General features: G+C 32.6%; 1 protein-coding gene across 6 annotated transcripts in view; it reads left to right on the top strand.

Moving 5' to 3' along the window:
- LOC105210424 (talin-1) overlaps positions 1 to 19769 on the top strand; it is a 55626-nt gene that overhangs the window by 8485 nt on the left and 27372 nt on the right. For all 6 annotated transcript variants that reach the window (XR_008471127.1, XM_054230261.1, XM_054230263.1 and 3 more), the window contains exon 2: positions 14385 to 14490. The gene's annotated coding sequence lies outside the window, so the exon portion shown is untranslated. The remainder of the gene's footprint in view (positions 1 to 14384; positions 14491 to 19769) is intronic.

Here is a 19769-nt window from a genome sequence, read left to right as displayed (position 1 = left end):
GAAACATTTGCCATATTTTCTGGCCTGTCACCGTTTCTAAAACGGGCTTCTGGTCACGCATAAACCAAACATCCCTGTGAGCCGAAATTCTGAAAAGAAATTGGAGCTACCTGAGCATTGGAGCATGTTCTGAGACAAGATCCAGCTACAATCACCCAGAACACTATCGACTGAAATCCATAAGGCAGTCTAAGGAAAGATATCTATCTTATCGAAAGAAGAAATTTGGAAATCGTAATAATTAAAGTCCAAAAAAGTTGCAGTCAATTCAAGAGGCTAGCACAAGATCTAAATAAATGGAAGAATCTCATTGTGGCGCTTTGCCGCCCTGTGGAGTCATAAGCTACAATATTTTTAAATGTTGCCTACATTTAGGCGCGCAGCGGAATTATATATGATTTTCTGATCTACTTATAAAAACTTAATTTAAAAATTCGAACTTAGTATGTTGCCGAATTCTTTTCCGCATTTCTTTGTAAGTTAAACCAGTCATGAACTTTAGTCATATTGGTGTAACAAGACATATGTACACATGACTAATAGAAAAACTAGTGGCAGCCGAGCTGTGGGTGTTGCATTAGGCGTACAAACAAGAAATCTTTCAAGTGCCTAGCACTTTCACAACCTACTGTATACTTTATATCTATCTAGTACATACATACATATATTTTCATATACCGCCAAGTGTGTGCATTTGCACTTGCATACTATACATATAGACCTAGTACTTGTAGCCTCTGTTACTATATGTTGTATGTGGAGGCGCTTGCCTCATGCAATTTATAGTTCCGCCTGCGTTCGTCGGGAGTCGTCTACTCACCATTCACAGTGATGTGCCAGCACCAATCCTCATGCATTTCATTCAGACTTTATGGACTTGGCAACTTACTTTTACGTGTCGTCTTCATTGCTGTTGTTGTTGTTGCAATTGTTGGCTATGAAAATGCCACGTTTTATAGTTGTTTCCGTAGCAACGGTGCCCGACTGACTGGAGCCAAAGAATTTTATTCAATACATTCACACATTCGCATTGCCTGTCCTACTATTACGCTATCATGACAAATAGTCATACATATCACCCATATATACTACAGATACATATACACATGTGGTTCGTATGACTCGTGTACTCGCGCTGAATTGGATTGGAAACACTTGTCGACTTATTACGTTAGCTAAATTGTAGTGACATTAAGACGACGACTTACTCACTGCATACCACTCGCTCTTACTCTTTGATAACATTTACGTTTGCTAATACAGTTAGCTTTGATTAAGAGTTTTAAGGTTAGGAGGTATTTTTATAGCGATACTCTAAAAAAATTGTAAAGAAGATACTTCTTCTGCGCTTCTGTCGAATAAAAGGGTATTTTCGCGTAATATTTCTTTTTATAATAAAAATTGTTGCGAAGGAAAGCAGTAAGAATGACTGAATACGGCTTGAACCGAATTAAAGGTAGCCTCACAAGAGACCAATGTAGCCATATCTGAATTATTGTCTATAACAATTCGCTTCGAATGCTCCATTAATACTTGAATTACCCATTCCTAAGTCAATTGAACCGTTAATTTTTTCAATTTTCTAACAATGCTTAAAAAGGATCATATGCATAGTTCTCCTAAAAGTATGTTAAAAAGGGCAAGACCATATTTCGTTGTTTGTTCGTGAATTCTTGGCTAAAAACAATTTCGTAACGATGCCCCAGCCCCCTTATTCGCCTGATCCGTGTGACTTTTTTCTAGTTCCAAAAATAAAGAGTGCATACAAGATATCGCTGAAAGCACGAAAGTCGAATGAATAAATATTAAAAAAATCCAAAATTCCCGTTATTTTTTGAACACACCTCAAAACTTCTATTGGATGATAGCATACCCGCTCCTCAAAAGTATGGGAATGATCTTATATCTAATTATATAATAATATACTTTCTTATCCGTTAGTTGTACAAAAACATTTTACTCTATGCAGCATGTGGCGAGGGTATTAAAAAGGTCACTCCAATTGAGTAACTACTCGTTGTTTAATAGTCAGCAGCCCAGTACTTATGCGCAACTTCACGAGTGCGTCGGTATGTATATATATTGGAGTAATTTGAGTTGTGTCATTTTTTGTAAACACATCCACGATTAGCCACATGACCGCGCTTTCATGGCAGCGAAAAGTGATTTTGTTTTTCTCGAGAAAATAGTAAATGTTTGCACAGAATGTAATAGGATAGGAGGAATGCTTGAAAGCAAAATATATATACATACATAGAAGTTTACAAGGTTACGAGGGTGGTTTGTTAGACTACTGAGCTTTGATATTCAAAAGCTCAGGTTTTCATCACTAAGTGGATTTTCTAAATATTAAAGATGGTTCTGAACTTTTACTACGAGTTTTTCCAATGTTTTCAACCCATTTCGAAGAAAATGTTCGTCATATTTGTACAAGATCTCCGTATAATACCAGCTTATAGTCGTTTATTCTTACCTTATTTGATTTTGCTACAGAAAAAAAGAGAATATCTTGCTCTGCATAATCTCTATTTTGACCAGAATGGCTTAAGGCCATGTTTTCTGGATGTTATACTACGGCAGTTTATTGCCAAAAATGATCGAACCAGCGTTGCATTTGAACACTTTATTTTATTCAAAAAATTCCAAAACCACAAACTTTTCAACTCACCCTCGTATATCTGTAAGCAACTGTAAACAAAGAGTTGCGCTCCGCACCATTAATGTGGCCAAGAAGGCTAAACCAAAAAATGATAAAAGCGTAGGAAAACAGTAATAGTTTGAAATACGAGTAAATAAGACAGTTTGCATTGTTGAAGACACTGACTGTTTGTATTTGCACAGTGAGTGCCTCATCACATCAGCACACACAATGACACAAATCAATCAAAGACTTTGGCTTTGTCAGCGAGCGAGTGAGTGAGAGTGTGGCGAGATAATAGGCGCTAATAGCAAAGGCAGCGCACGTGTGTTATGGTGGGTTCTAATTCCCTGTAGGAAAATATATTTCTTGTCAATGATTTTCCGGGAATTCCCCGACTGAAAAAGTATCAATTTGGATATTAAATTACTATTCGAATGAATTTGGTAATCTGAAAAGTCTAAAAATTCTAGGATATATGTTGAATCTCAATCCAATACATATTAGGATCCTTTCACAGAGGCTTAAGTCCTCATTAAATATGTGGTGTCTAATGCATGCATTTCTTAATTTTAATAAAATGATCCCAAAATATGTGTACTTCTTTTACTTTTATAATTACATGATTTGCTTCCGCGCCGAAATGTAGGCAACGAATTTTCTTACTCACTTTTTCCTAAGAGGACAGTGTAGCTCAAAATGTTCCATTATTATTTATTCTGTTATATGAGATTTTATATTTTTATTAATAGATATAGTATTTATTTATACTATGTACATATTTGTTTTCGTCCGACTCTTTTCTCGTATCCTCTTTTATGAAAGGGGTTAATTTAGCCATATTATTTTGCCAAACGTCGCTGCTTGCTGCTGATGGTTATCTGGACATAATTTGCCACATTATGAGTAGATTATTTGGTCGATTCCACTGACAGAGAGCTCGTGTCATTGCCACGGTGTGGATGTCAAAGAATACAATGAGATTAATTTAGATTTGTTTGTGCATTTTCGTTATAACACGTGTGCTTATACAAATATATGGTCATATACATATACATTTGTAGCTGCTTAGTTGTGGGTTTCATTGCTACTATTTCCTGGAGCTTATATATAATATCATATATACATCTTTAAGGGGCTATATCAGTGTAACCTATAAAAAATTAGGCGATTTTCGTGAATTTTTTTAAAAGAAAGTACTCGATCGATTGTTTCGAAGTTTGTTGCACATAATAACGTATATTTTCAGCTACATTTCAAATTTTTCTTTTTACAAAAATAACGGAGTTATATGCTATCTTCGGAGGTGCCAAAAAAAAGTTCCATAACTACTGACATGATTCCGGTAGAATGAGTTGCTGAAACAAAAAAAATAAAAAAGGATATTAAAATTAAATATATTTTCAATACAATAACCTATAATTTTTAAAAAATATCAAAAATTGACAAAATGGCCTAGTTCTGAAAAAAAAAATTTAGTTTTTTAGGTAAAAAAAAAGTTGAAGTCGATCGGTCAATTTTTCATTGAGTTATGATGTCAGCAGTTTTGAGAAAAGTCGTTTCGAGAAAAACACGTTTAAAGTTTCGATTATACGAAACGCTGTCATTCAAAAACTATTCAAGATACGACCTTGCCGCTTTCACAGGGTATTTTTGAAAGTATAAACTATCGAATAAGCAAAAAATTAAAAACTCGATTTTATGAAAATGTCACACTGGTATAGCCCCTTAAAGTAGCTATATATAAAATTAAATACTATTATTAGAGACACTTAATCGTGGCTTCTAGTTTGACAAAAAATCAATGCTTTTTTAATACATAAACACATGATACGCCCACATAAAAATTTACATTCCAATAACTCTCATGTTTTTATATTCTTAAACTGTGTTTTTGAATTTTTTTTATTTTTTTTTCTAAATATACGAGTATTGTTATCGTTGTGGTTTTAACAAAGAAATTCACTTGAAAATCTTAAGTATGTCGTTTTTGCTGTGTTTTCCTGCTAATTGTGATAAAAAGTGAGATAATGCTTATAAATGCAACAAAAAGTGAGTTAAAAAATTTTTAATTTTTTTTTTTTTTTTTGGTTGGAAATTCTTGTTAAAAAATTTATAAAAATATTAATAATGCAAAATATGAATAAGTAAATAATAAAAGTACGATTTTGTGAAATTCAAATATATTTTACTGATTGAAAAGTAAATGATTTTACAAAAAATCTTAAACTTTCCTTATAAATTAATTCTAAATCACTCTAATCTCGGCGCTTAAAATTCATGGACATATTTTCTAATGTTTAAAATTATTTGTTTTCAAGAAAATATATTGATTATCCATCTTAAAAATTCTCTCCTCTAGCTTTTCGAAGATCATATACGGTCTTTTCCAGCCTCAATTTTGACAAATTTGTTTGTAAAAAGTTGGTTGCAGACCAAACAGTGAAGACAGTTTTTAAGAACCACTTTTTAAATCCTTTTTACACATCAATTCCACTTATACCACAACAGTGCTCTCTTACCGTCAGTCAACAGTCGAGGATTAGTGATTTTAAATGAGCGTTTTTTTTTCAAGTTCTTGACATTTGCTTCTTTTTACTAAGCTTTCCTCAGCATCAAAATTGCTTTGACATTTCAGCGTGAAACGCAAAAGAAACAAAAATAATAATTTATTGCCGATTTTCTTTGGCAACCTCGTCGTTTTCTTTACTAAAATAAAATTAAAATAACAACCAAGGTAAACAAAGCATACGAGTATATATTTTTTCTAGCCTTTAGTTCCATTATGTATTATGCTACCACTTCTCTATATGTATTAAACCACTTTGTAATTAAAAAAATGTTTTCGTTCGATTTTGAAGCAAGAAAGCACAGCGAAGATTGCCACAGCTAATGGACGCTAGTATTTCCAAACAAATTATGTATATGGAATTGAAATATTTATATATACATATATATATATATATATATATATCCAATTTTATATATCATTTCGATGTGCGCTACCGTGCATTAAACGATGATCGGCAGCTGGCAGAGACATTGAATGAAACGAAGACAGTTTCTTCTCAAGCGTTACACCTTGTGATGATGATGTTGAGCATAACAAATACATACAAATATACAATCGTGCATAAATATATTTAGCATTAATGTGAGATTTTGTTTAATTTCTTGTAATCGCTTTTTGTTTTTTTTTTGCTTTCTGTGATTTTTGGCTATCATTCAATTGGCAGCTTTTGATCTGTATGTGTTTGTGTGTTTGTTTCGGTATGATTCGTCATGTTTCTTTCTCTCAGTCCCATTGATGAATCACTATTTAATTTATAGAATTTATATTTTTCGTAGAAATGCGTCTGTCTTTTGCTAGTAAACATTTGGCAGTGTTGTTGGTTTTGGTTTTGTTTTGCTTTTATGCAAATTTTGAGTACATATTAATAAATAATGATGGCAGAATTTTTGTTTATTATAATAATTTGAACGAAAAAATTAAGAGAAGTCATAAGTAATTACTCGTAATAATAAAAGTAAATATAAAAAATAAAAAAATAAATTAATAATCAAATAAAATAGAATAAAATAAAAATAAAATAAAATAAAATAAAATAAACAAAAATGAAATATAAAATAAAATAAAATAAAATAAAATAAAATTAAATAAAATAAAATAAAATACAATAAAAAGAAATAAAATAAAACAAAATAAAATAAAATAAAATAAAATAAAATAAAACAAAATAAAATAAAATAAAATAAAATAAAATAAAATAAAATTAAATGAAATGAAGTGAAATGAAATGAAATAATATAAAATAAAATACAATAAAATAAAATAAAATATACTAACATAAAATAAAACAAAAAAAAAAATAAATAAAATAAGATAAAATAAGATAAAATAAAATAAAACAAAATAAAATAAAATAAAATAAATAAGAGATGTCGTAAGTAATTACTCATAGTAATAAAAGTAAATATAAAAAATAAAAAAATAAAATGAAATAAAAATTAAAATAAAATAAAACAAAAAAAAATAAATAAATAAAATAAGATAAAATAAAATAAAACAAAATAAAATAAAATAAATAAGAGATGTCATAAGTAATTACTCATAGTAATAAAAGTAAATATAAAAAATAAAAAAAATAAAATAAAATAAAAATAAAAATTAAAATAAAATAAAACAAAAAAAAATAAATAAAATAAGATAAAATAAAATAAAACAAAATAAAATAAAATAAAATAAATAAGAGATGTCATAAGTAATTACTCATAGTAATAAAAGTAAATATAAAAAATAAAAAAAATAAAATAAAATAAAAATTAAAATAAAATAAAATAAAATATAATAAAATATAATAAAATAAAATAAAACAAAATAAAATAAAATAAATAAGAGATGTCATAAGTAATTACTAATAGTAATAAAAGTAAATATAAAAAATAAAAAAAAATAAAATAAAATAAAAATAAAAATTAAAATAAAATAAAATAAAATAAATTAAAATAAAATAAAATAAAATAAAATAATATAAAATAAAATAAACTAATATAAAATAAAATAAAACAAAATTAAATGAAATTAAATTAAATTAAAATAAAATAAAACGAAAGATTAAGGTCTAACCTAAAATAAAGACGAAATGAGTTTATTATAATTGAACAAAAAAGTAATTTTGGAAAAAAATAAGTAATATAATGATTCACACTTGCATTCCTATTACAAAAAGCTTTCATATTTCAATTTGATTTTTATGTTGGCAACTCTCTTTCAAAATACAGTGGAACTACTCTTACTCGAATCACCATAATCCACAAAAAAAAAACTGCGAGTTAGAGAGACTTCGAGTTATAGAAATTTTCATTAAAACATAAATTTTTCAAAAAGGTATAAAATATAGATTTAACCACAGTTTTAGTTATTTACTTCGCAAAAAGTTTTATTTAAATACATTAAAACATGTATTCTATAATTTTGTTTGTTGCACGATTTATGAAATCTATAAATGTAATATCATTTTTCTTGTTCTCCTCTATACGAATATAGGGGCTCCTTTAAAATTGTTCTTTGATATCAAAATTTAAAATTTTTTATTATGCCCTGGCCGAAAAGTTCGATTTATGGAAGGAAATTTGTATGAAATTTGATTTCTGAACGCTATTGCCCATTTAAAAGTTCGAGTTATGCCTATCTTTGACTTATAGAAGTTCGAGTTATGGAAGTTTCACTGTACATGCATAAAATAAATATTATTTTCCTCTTAGTTTCTACACATTTTGATGTTTCCGCATTTTCAAAAAAATTATACTCATTCTTTTCTTTATGAAAAGTAAAATCAGATTTTAAATAACAGAAATATGTTTGAAAGTATTAGTACGGATTACACACATATAATTATCAACAAATGCATTAGTATTCAAGTTCAAAGTGGCGCTTGTAAAAAATAAAGGCCTACCTCATGTAAGAATGCAATGCGTCAATGGGTTATTTTTTTTTTTTTTTTTGCAATTACTCACTCATTTTGCTATTTTTTATGCCCACTATTTTTACATTATTCTGATTCATAACGCTTTCTTAAGTCATACTTTGGAAATTCTTTTCGAAATACATACATACATACATACTATTATTTACTAAGCGTCTTCAGCATTTAGTCATAAAATTATGCGATAATTTGCTATTTGTAACTTAAATTGTATATATGTAAGTAAGTTATATTAATTATGGACCGCATTTACACTCCAATGCTTATAAATAAAGTATTACATAAATTTTATCGGTCACTTAAAGCGAATTTACCATTTCGATTTCTATGTGGCGTACGTGCAAGTTGCACTGATTTTTTTTATTGCATACTATTCTGACCTCAATTACGTGCAGTCATTAAGCAACATATGTATATCATGAATTTGCGATATTCCTTCATCATAGAATTTGAACTAGATTACTCATATAATGGAACTTTGCCTCAGTGACTGAATTTTTATTTTTTTCTAATCTCTATTCTCGACAAAGGTTTTACAAAAATCTGAAGGTATTTTTGCAATAGAAAGCATTACAAAAAACCATAAATCCACCGGAGTTGTCTTTGAAAAAAATAATATGTATTTATTTTATTAAAATTAATTTAAATAAAATATATTTAATTTTAATAAAATTATTAATTAATTAATTTAGTGTTCTTGTAGTGGCAGAGAACTTGTCTCAAATAATTTGTTCTGAATAAACATCCCTTTAACTGTGTGAATATGGACAATGAGACCAATCGACTTTGAAATAGATTTGTAATTTTTTTTTTTAAGCTAGATTTCTTTACAATTTCAGAAAAGAAGGCCTATACTTTGAAACTGGATAATATCTCCTATAAAGCGGGGTTTTCAAAAACCAGCAATAACTCGTAAAAAATCCAACATTGTAAAATGTAAAGGCCGATATAAAGGTCGAATATAGACCAGTTAAATACTTGGACGGTACTCTGTCCAATTTTCTGTAAAATTATAGATCTTGAATTCTACCGTCTCCCACTTATTGGCCAAAAACCATATCTCAAAAACTACTCGACTGATTTCAATAAAATTTGATATATAACATTTTCATGACAGCCTAATATTACAGATTGAAAATGTACGAAATCGTTTCACAAACAGGTTAACTTCCTATATAACACAATTTTTAATTCAATTTGATTTGTTTATTTTGCAATACTTAAATCATATATTCATTGAAGATATCGGAATAAAACTTTGAACAAATATGAGTATTGGAGGATGCCCAGCTCACATCATTTTTCTTTAAATCGGACTATAAATTTTCAGTGTCACCTATATCGAAAATGAAGACCTCGGGGCTTTCGGATAGTTTTTACCGAAAATGTTGATATTCTAAAGAATTCTGATGAGATGTGTTTCTTATAATAGTGGGCCTCGGTACCAAAAATACGCATCTCAATAATTCCTCTTGACCACATCTACCTAATATGTATATCGATTTTAAAACATCCGATGGACTTTATATTGTACATATCGGGTAATATCTGAGACACTTTAACAAATAAATCTAGGATATAATGTAGTTTGGTGGCAAAATAGTTGAAATCGTTCGAGGAATTTCCACAGCTTCCACATACTCTATATTTTCGTTATTTTAGAGAACTGTATGGCGAATGTACGGGACGAATTGTTTGTTATGTAATTAAGGGGTTGGGGGTAGTCAGAGACACAAAAAAAGAGAATTTTCAGTAATTTTTTTTGCTATTAAATCATGTTATTTTACAAAAGTAATAATATGGCATTATTATACAATGTTTTGACTTAAAGTCATGAAAATTTGAAAAAAAAATATAATTTTCAAAGTTATAACTTTTTGTGCTGACCCAATTCCATAAAAATGTCCTTGCAGTGACAATCATAAGTCCTTGAAGATTCATCTAAAATCAATCGGATAAAAAAAATTAGTTTTATAAACAGATAATCCTGGGCCTCAACCAAACTTTTTTGTTTTTCAAAAATGAACAAAGTGGCGGCCTCGGGAAATTTATTTCTAGATTTTCGGTCTTAAAAAATCGAAATTTTTTGAAAAAAAAATCTTTGGTGCAGGCCTGAGGTTATTATTCATTCTAAAAGTTGTAGAAATTTCATTAACATCTACCGAGCAGTTTTCGAGTTACAGTTGTCACCAGTTCAAAAAACATAGTTTTGAGAAAAAAGCATTTAAAGTTTCACACTAGCGTGTTGGAGTGCCCGAGCGCTCGTTGTTATTTGTCGAATAACTCTAAAAGCAATTATCGGATAAACTTCAAATTTAAGTTTATTTCAGTATATTTTTAAGATATTACACTTAACGAAATTGCATAAAAAAATTGATTTTTGAAAATCCTGACTACCCCTAACCCCTTAAATAAATAGATTGCGAGTGTATAAAATGTTTTGTTACATCCGAACTTAGCCTTTTCTTACATGTTTAAGTTAAATAATTTCAAATATATAGAAATATTTCACACTATTCAAATTCTTCCAAAGTACGAGTTTGTCTAATATTCGACGGCATAAAAACGTATCTCATCTGTTATTTATGGATTTTTAAGATTTCTACACTTCATTATATTTCGAATAAATAAGCTTCGCAGTTGCTCTGCTAATAAACGCAGAGACATCCACATAAATGCATTGAATATATTAACTTTATAGGACCATATATCTGCTTTTATGATATGCTATATAGGCACCCATATATCCACATATATTTATAATAATAAATAATGACAATGGAAAGTGATTATCGTGTGATGATTTTGACATATTGTAAACACAACACCAAAAGTTCGGTCTATCAATTTCACTTTCATGTGTGCAACTGCTTCGTATTTGGAGCGTATACCATAATGCAACACTGCGTTAGCTGTCCGCCTACACACAAGGTGATGGATAAATACGTATATAACGGGTGATTTTTTTGAGGTTAGGATTTTCATGCATTAGTATTTGACAGATCACGTGGGATTTCAGACATGGTGTCAAAGAGAAAGATGCTCAGTATGCTTTGACATTTCATCATGAATAGACTTACTAACGAGCAACGCTTGCAAATCATTGAATTTTATTACCAAAATCAGTGTTCGGTTCGAAATGTGTTTCGCGCTTTACGTCCGATTTATGGTCTACATAATCGACCAAGTGAGCAAACAATTAATGCGATTGTGACCAAGTTTCGCACTCAGTTTACTTTATTGGACATTAAACCAACCACACGAATGCGTACAGTGCGTACAGAAGAGAATATTGCGTCTGTTTCTGAGAGTGTGGCTGAAGACCGTGAAATGTCGATTCGTCGCCGTTCGCAGCAATTGGGTTTGTGTTATTCGACCACATGGAAGATTTTACGCAAAGATCTTGGTGTAAAACCGTATAAAATACAGCTCGTGCAAGAACTGAAGCCGAACGATCTGCCACAACGTCGAATTTTCAGTGAATGGGCCCTAGAAAAGTTGGCAGAAAATCCGCTTTTTTATCGACAAATTTTGTTCAGCGATGAGGCTCATTTCTGGTTGAATGGCTACGTAAATAAGCAAAATTGCCGCATTTGGGGTGAAGAGCAACCAGAAGCCGTTCAAGAACTGCCCATGCATCCCGAAAAATGCACTGTTTGGTGTGGTTTGTACGCTGGTGGAATCATTGGACCGTATTTTTTCAAAGATGCTGTTGGACGCAACGTTACGGTGAATGGCGATCGCTATCGTTCGATGCTAACAAACTTTTTGTTGCCAAAAATGGAAGAACTGAACTTGGTTGACATGTGGTTTCAACAAGATGGCGCTACATGCCACACAGCTCGCGATTCTATGGCCATTTTGAGGGAAAACTTCGGAGAACAATTCATCTCAAGAAATGGACCCGTAAGTTGGCCACCAAGATCATGCGATTTAACGCCTTTAGACTATTTTTTGTGGGGCTACGTCAAGTCTAAAGTCTACAGAAATAAGCCAGCAACTATTCCAGCTTTGGAAGACAACATTTCCGAAGAAATTCGGGCTATTCCGGCCGAAATGCTCGAAAAAGTTGCCCAAAATTGGACTTTCCGAATGGACCACCTAAGACGCAGCCGCGGTCAACATTTAAATGAAATTATCTTCAAAAAGTAAATGTCATGAACCAATCTAACGTTTCAAATAAAGAACCGATGAGATTTTGCAAATTTTATGCGTTTTTTTTTTTTTTAAAAGTTATCAAGCTCTTAAAAAATCACCCTTTATTTATATATACGTATATATGTGTGTGTGTGTGTTTATAATAAACGTGACATTGTTTACATCCGCCGAATTGATGGACAGACATTGTGGCCGACCCACGCGACAGCTACGCGCCACTTGCTGCGATTATAGATACGTGTGTCTATATATGTATGTATGTATATTCATGTGTGCTTTTGCATTCCTCTAAAGTAATCAAAAGCATTTAGAGTGCAACCGAGGTGCTACTGCATGTCGGCTGAGTGATTTCACGCTAGCCGCTTTCGTATGCGCGACCAATTTGCGCGCCGACAATGGGCAGCAACAAACGGTAACAAAGGTATGAAGCGTGTTGATGGCCTTAAATGGGCCAAATGCCTTTGCACCTACACACACTGTCGGCTAATTCGGCGTCAAGTCGCCATGGCTAACAAACATACAGACATATTACAACTATACATACTCATCTATTAAGTGCATTTTGTTGTTGCTGTTGCATTGGTCGTGCTTTCGGCACGTGGCACAAACTGCATGAGCATCCGCTAGTTAGTTTCTAGCAACAGGCACAGCAACACTTTCCTCACTAACTCTGCTTGACTCTTTCTCTATTCTGCGTGTCCATTTGTTCGTGCATGTTCGTAATTATTCGCATTCGTTCGCTTCGATCCGTTCCCTATTTGTGTGGCTGCAATTGCAGTCTTCGTCATACGCTGCAGCATCAGTGTGCCCGACTATGCACTTTATAGAGTTCTTGCACCAAGTTCGTCGCGTCAGTCTTACGGCTAAAGGTGGTCGTCACCGAGTTTTTTTCTAATTAAGGCCCTGTGTAGCATTCCTGCACTTTACAGAGGTTGAGGCAGACAACTTTGACGTGGTCGTTTGCCTTCAAATGGCAAAGTTGTTGTGGGGCATCCGTCAGTGCGCGTTTTGGCGAGGAAAAGAAATTGTGCAATTTTACACCGTGAGAAATGGGGACGGGAGAGAGAGTAATTTGTTATTCATATTTCTTTTGGAGCTTTATTTTTCCTGGTTGGTTGGGCCCCCGAGTTCTGAGTTCGGAATCATTGTAGACTCGACATAATACTTGATAAGATGTGAAGAAGACTCCTTTTAGCCTCTGAAATCGCCATTATATCGAAATAACGAACGTTTGTAGCAGCGTCGGTGAGATATTGGTCTATAGTGATAAGTCTCAATGGCAACAGACTCAAGATCAAAAACCTTATTGAAGAAACCTTCATTCTCTGTTGAAGTCTCAACTCCGTTTTCTGAACTTTAGGACCTCAATAGTACATTCTTCTATCCTCATTGATGTGCCTCGGTCAGAATATAGAAATTTGGAGAGTGTGTTTAGACTATACTTGAAAGGGTTATACGTGAACGTAAAAAAGTCTATCTGATGCTTCGTTTTTTTAATTTATTATCTAAAAAACGAGTTACAAGCTTCTGAGAGTTCGTATGATGGTGAGCTCCCTTTTTGATAGTCGGATTTATTGAATAATACTAAAGTGACAAATAAACGTGAGTTCAACACGAAAAATTAAGGCATTATATGCTCTTTTACCCCTCCCAATCTCGCTGTGTAGCTTACCTTGATATTGTGATCTCCAAGAAAAGCCTCAAGGGGAAAACTTGAACCCACCAATTTGGTATTGGAAATGTGACTGCAATATGCAATACATATGTATATAAGACATTGGCGTAGAAGTGCAATAACACCAAAGCGGTTTATCTGTGCTATGCACCGCTTACATGGTACCAAAGCTCGTACAAAGTTGCGGTAGCAGAAACCGCACGACCAATGCCTCACTGACATTGCTGGCCTGGTTCGGTCTGTTTGGTTAAGGTTTTCTCCTACGGGTGTGAATATATTTAGCAAGTGTGATATGGCGAATTCGTTGCAAATGGAAATCAATATGGAAAACACATTTCTCTCACAATTATCTGTACTATTTTTCATGAGATGTACAGTTCATTGCTGCATTGCTAATTAATTTGTTGTTTTAATTTTTTTCTTACAGATTCCTCACATCGAAAGTTAACAAAGATAAACAAACGAACGACAACAATATCGCTATTTTTTTACAACAATTTACGAAATTTATACCATTTTTGCTTAAAAACAAGGTGAGTAATGATTACTTTTATTTTGAATTACATTATTTGGTAATTCATTTTAATATTAATTAAATAATATTGACGTCAGTGATCTATATGCTTGTACTTGACTAATGATTTATATAGGAAACACCGTTTTTGTGGTTGGTAATATTGTGTGATTCTTTGAAATGTATAATTAATAGAGTCTATATAACTTAAATAAGTTTAGTCATTTCCTTTGATTTGGTAAGTTAATATATAAAGTGGTATATATTTTTTCGCAAAATTAGCTTTTATTAATATTTCGTTTTTAGTTGTTGATTCATGGCTCAAAACCTAAAACAAATATTCGACAACCTGATGTTGTCTTCTCTGTCATTATTGATACTTGATACCAAAGCTTTAGCTTGTCATTAAAATTTTCTTAAAAACGTTGCCTATAATTAGGCGTATAAAAACATATTTTCTATCAAAGACTCACATCTTGATATCGAATCTTGACCTAAAACAATGATGCCTCAGTCTCCATATTCGCTAGAAATGACTCCGCGTGACTTTTTCCTATTTCCCAAAATAAGGAGAACCTTAAAGGTCCGTCGTTTTACAAGCATACGAGATATCGCTGAAAGAGGATAGCCTGTGGCTCTTTTTCTTCTTGGCGGAGTCATGTCTGGCGAATATTGAAGCTGAGGTATCATTGTTTATGGTCAAGATTCGATATCAATGTGTGAGTCTTCGATAGAAAATGGGCTTTTATACGCCTAATTATAGGCAACGTTTTATTAGAAAATTGTAATGAAAAACTAAAAATCGAATTTGAAAAGTGTATCGACGATTGGAAGAAGCGTTGGCATAAATGCATAATTTCGAATGGGGACTGTTTTCAACGCAATAACATTAATGTAGACGAATGAATAAATTTAAAAAAAATCCCGTTATTTTTTGAACACAATCCGTATGTGTATCATACAAAATTTCGAAGAAGGGAAATGAATGCGAATAAAATAGAAATTCGCAAAAGTTCATTTTTCTTTGTTCGGGCAAAGGTTCTCTTTTAGATCACTCTATAAAATCCTTCTCCTAATCAGTCCTAATATGATGATCTCTCGGACTTTCGTAAATCAATGTATTAATAACATTTTAAACAGTCAATCGATGGTATAAAATTTTAAACCAGAGTCGAAACTTTCCCTGAGGAAAACAAGCATCGACAAAAATGGAAATAAACCAAAGACAATCGGTTCTAGAATCTATTATGTCTACAACTTTGCTTCCGCAGTTTTCCAATCACTAGCGTCAAGCACTGGTCGATTAAATCCATTTTTTTATATCGATCTTGGATATTTGTGGCAATATTAACCCAACAAAATTTTGTAGAGATCTGTTTGCATCTCAAACATATTCTCAACTGAAAATGTCACTTTTTGTGCCAAATTCTCGACATTTGCGGGAAAATAGCTTTTCCTTTTTAATACCAAGAAAAGTGCGGCTGAGGATCATCAAATGCTTTAAACGGCGGAAGCAAAGTTGTAGACTTAATAAGATCGAGCTTCCGTTGTTGAAGTATAAGATTTAAGTGATAAAAATAGCTTTTTTTTGAGAGAAAGAGGAAATCAGCATAGATATAACGGAATATAATGTTCTATGAAGTTATTCTTCGATAAAGTTATATATGCACCTAAATCGGAAGTAAATTTTAAATTCCAAATATAAAATCATGAAAGAAAGGACAACTCTTTTTTGTTACAGCAACAATTAGTTGTGATTTTATTTTTTATTAGATATTTTTCCAAAACTATAGCATCTTAGCTTAAATTTAGTACTTATGTAATTTTGTGTTCTTACATAATTTGTGCTGAAATAGTTATAACTGTAAATTATGACTTTCATATTACATCGGTAGGTGCCTAATACAACTTGCACTCACACTTACATATTGCCATAAATATTTATTGACACATGAGTATGCACAGGGTATATGCAAACGAGAAGTATAGCATAAAAGAATCGTAGACTAGGCAACTAACATGGCTATATACGTATACTTGCATATGTACATATATAGATGTGTAAAATCGCACAAAGGCTCCATGTTGTCGCAGCTTCGTGACATTTTGTCCTTTCAGCATTGCGCAAACAACATGAAAACGTTCGCACTGTGAATTGCTCCTACTGCACACACACACACGCGTGCCAAATTGTGGTCTTCACATACACACACACACACAATCCAACTCATACACCAATCCATTGATTGTGTATGTGTATGTCGAAGCTTGTATTTAAGTCACAGACAAAATGGTCGCTAGGCGCCACATTGTCGCGCCAGTTGAGATTTCATGGCGGCTGCTGTGTACCGTTGGCAAGTGCACACTCACACCAATACACACGCAAACTCACACTAATATACATACATTTGCTTGTATGTTGATGAGTGTGATATCCTGCCATTCGCTGGCGCTCTTGATAGATTTTACAATTTTTTTATGAAGAATATGACTACTTTACGCGTGCGTCGAGTGTGTGTGTTCGCAATTTTTATGTTATTCGACTATTGGTATTCTACTTACGCGACGATTGCACTGCTGTAATTAAGGAGAGTTGTGCAAAAACGATTAATTGCATTCCATCAATAATTTACTGTTTTATTTCACGGGTGGACTAAGTGCAGTCTTCGGCGAACTATGTATGTATTTACTCAAATTAATTAGCTATCTACAATACCACAAATTTGTTGATTGTTTTTGCTGTCTAATCATTGTATTTAGGAGTAGTGTTGAAGGCCTTAAAAGGTTGTGATATGATTTACGCGGCTATAATAATTTTAAGATTATAGGTTAGGTTATTGTGATTAATACCTTATCGAGGTGTAAAAAATCAATAGCAGATAATATCCTTGGTTGTGGTAAGAGAACTAATTTGTCTAAATTCGTACCCTTCGGCCCGGATCAGAGGGTCATTGCGACCGCTGAAATACTCCTAATTAATAATTGAGCTTCCGTGAAGTTTTGTGATTAAAGACTGTCCTGCGAGTTCAATCTAGTTTGGGAAGAATTTACAATTTCTTATTCTAACTTCCAAATTGCTCTAGTGCTCTGAATCTGAAGCTGTTTGTATAAATTCAGATCACAAAATGTTGAACATTCTAAGTTCGAAGGTGATCAATTGTCTTTCCACAGTCCTTTGATGACACGGTGACCGAGATTTCCTACCATTTTTATTTACATTGAGCTAAAACTTGATTACGAACTCTAGTCTTTGGTATCCGTTGTCTTTCTTTCTGATTATGAAGGCGTTGAGAACGCTCAGAGTTCGACGGCCTAGTGCGAGCTGGTATATTTCTAATATTTTGTTCTTCAAGCCGCTGCACACGCTCCGTACTCGACTCTCAAGCGCGTACTTGATATGTTTTGAAATTTTGTTACGTACGAAATTTAGTTAACCACTTACAAATCGTATCACCGTCTGAAGAGACTGTAGAATAGTAATCATACTATTTCTTCCGAAAGTTCAGTCACTCTAAATGAAACGCGCTATTTCGATGGGATCGAAACTTTTTTAAATCAGTCGCCTTGAATTGCCATTCAAACAGATGATTGGTATCATACAGGGACTCTGATTGCTTGACATATCGGGGATATGTCAGGGTCTAGTCTGGATAAGTAGCAGAGTTTTTTTTTTAATATCATGAACGCAATTTCATAAGGTGATTCTGGTTCCACTCTGGTTTTCATCTGTAATAGGCTGTTGGATAACTACTAGAGTCGAGTATGGTGTTATTTGCTGTTCAGTAAATGACGTTTAAAGTTTGTTGAAATATAGTTGCGTTTGAAATTCGGTCGCTCAGATGAGATCATCGACGTATAAACTCTTGGCGTTCCTGAGAGGCAGTCCACATTCAAGTAAATGTCTGAATGGATAGTTACGATGAAAACATCAAGCTAGGAATGCTTCTTGAGAGAACATTACCAAGCATCCTCTTAGGGTTTGGAGCTTAAATCTTCTTCATCTGCGTCCCAATAGTACCGGGCGAACACTTTGAGCCCTATGAGCGATTATGTCTTTATTATGGACCGAATAAGGTACAATCTAGATCTTTCGGAAATTGCCAACCTAATGCTAAGTTGTCGATTAATTAGCTCCTCGTGCAACAACATTAATCATTCGCCGCTTAAGATTGCCAACGACTGAACTAAAAGAGTGCTCGATTTAGTCAAATAGCATTTTCATGTTTTATGATGAAAATACGCCGAACTATTTACTTTAATTAAGTGTGTTCACACTGCACGACGATTCCTACGCAAATTGCTTGCAATATTGGACGTCCTGTCGGGCAGCACACTGCAGGTTGCAACATGATTTCGCTACTTTTTTAATATGATAATATTAAGCGTAGAAAACATTTCATTTTTTCTCTACAGAAGTATGTTTTACAAAAAAGCAACAATTTCGCTCGTTAGCTTGTTAGATCGCTCGTGCGATTAGCTCATTGCTCGCTTACACGGCGCACATCCTGTCGCGGTGGGTGGCAAGCGCTGCTGCTTTGTCATTGTGTTTGCTGCTTAAACAAGTTGTACCGCCGGAGTTTCGCCTTAACCTTGCTGCAGTGCATTTACGATAATGTGGTAATTGTTGTTGTTGTTGTTGTTGTTGTGCCTTTTCAATGTGCGCAAATTAACTTAATCGCTGAAATCAGTTTGTTAGCATTAATTGTATGCTTCGAAGATTCTTCATTATCTCTCTTTGTGGGTATGTGTTTGTAGTATGTAGTGGAATATATATGTATATAACTGTAAATGTATATATATATTTATATATATGTATGTTGGTATATAAGCGCCGTTATTGACGTAGCACTTGTAGTGACGTTGTTAATTAAAAATCAAAGTCTACATTTAGGCGCAGCAACGCGCAAACTGCATAGCGGCGTACTTTTATGTATATAGACGTACATAAGTGCATATGTAGAGGCATACTAATACATGAAAACTTGTTTTTGGCATTATGCCTGTACTTATTGTTGTTGCCAAGTAGTTAACTATATATTTACATAATCATATATAATTATATACACAAGTAAATACATACATATAAACAAAAGTCGCGGATATACATATAGATTTAAGTAAATATATACATATATACTTATATACAAATTACATATACATATAAGTACATATATATCAACTTGAGCGCATTTTTTCTCGCAGTCCTACATATTGCTGTTGTCTTCCTCATATTAGACTCGTATATGGCGAGTGGGAATTTTCATAGTGGTTGTCGCCGCCTGTCGCGTTTCTATATAA

The sequence above is a fragment of the Zeugodacus cucurbitae genome, chromosome 4 (genome assembly GCF_028554725.1).
Source record: "Zeugodacus cucurbitae isolate PBARC_wt_2022May chromosome 4, idZeuCucr1.2, whole genome shotgun sequence".
NCBI lineage: Eukaryota > Metazoa > Arthropoda > Insecta > Diptera > Tephritidae > Zeugodacus > Zeugodacus cucurbitae.
This window is presented reverse-complemented; position numbering and strand designations above follow the sequence as displayed.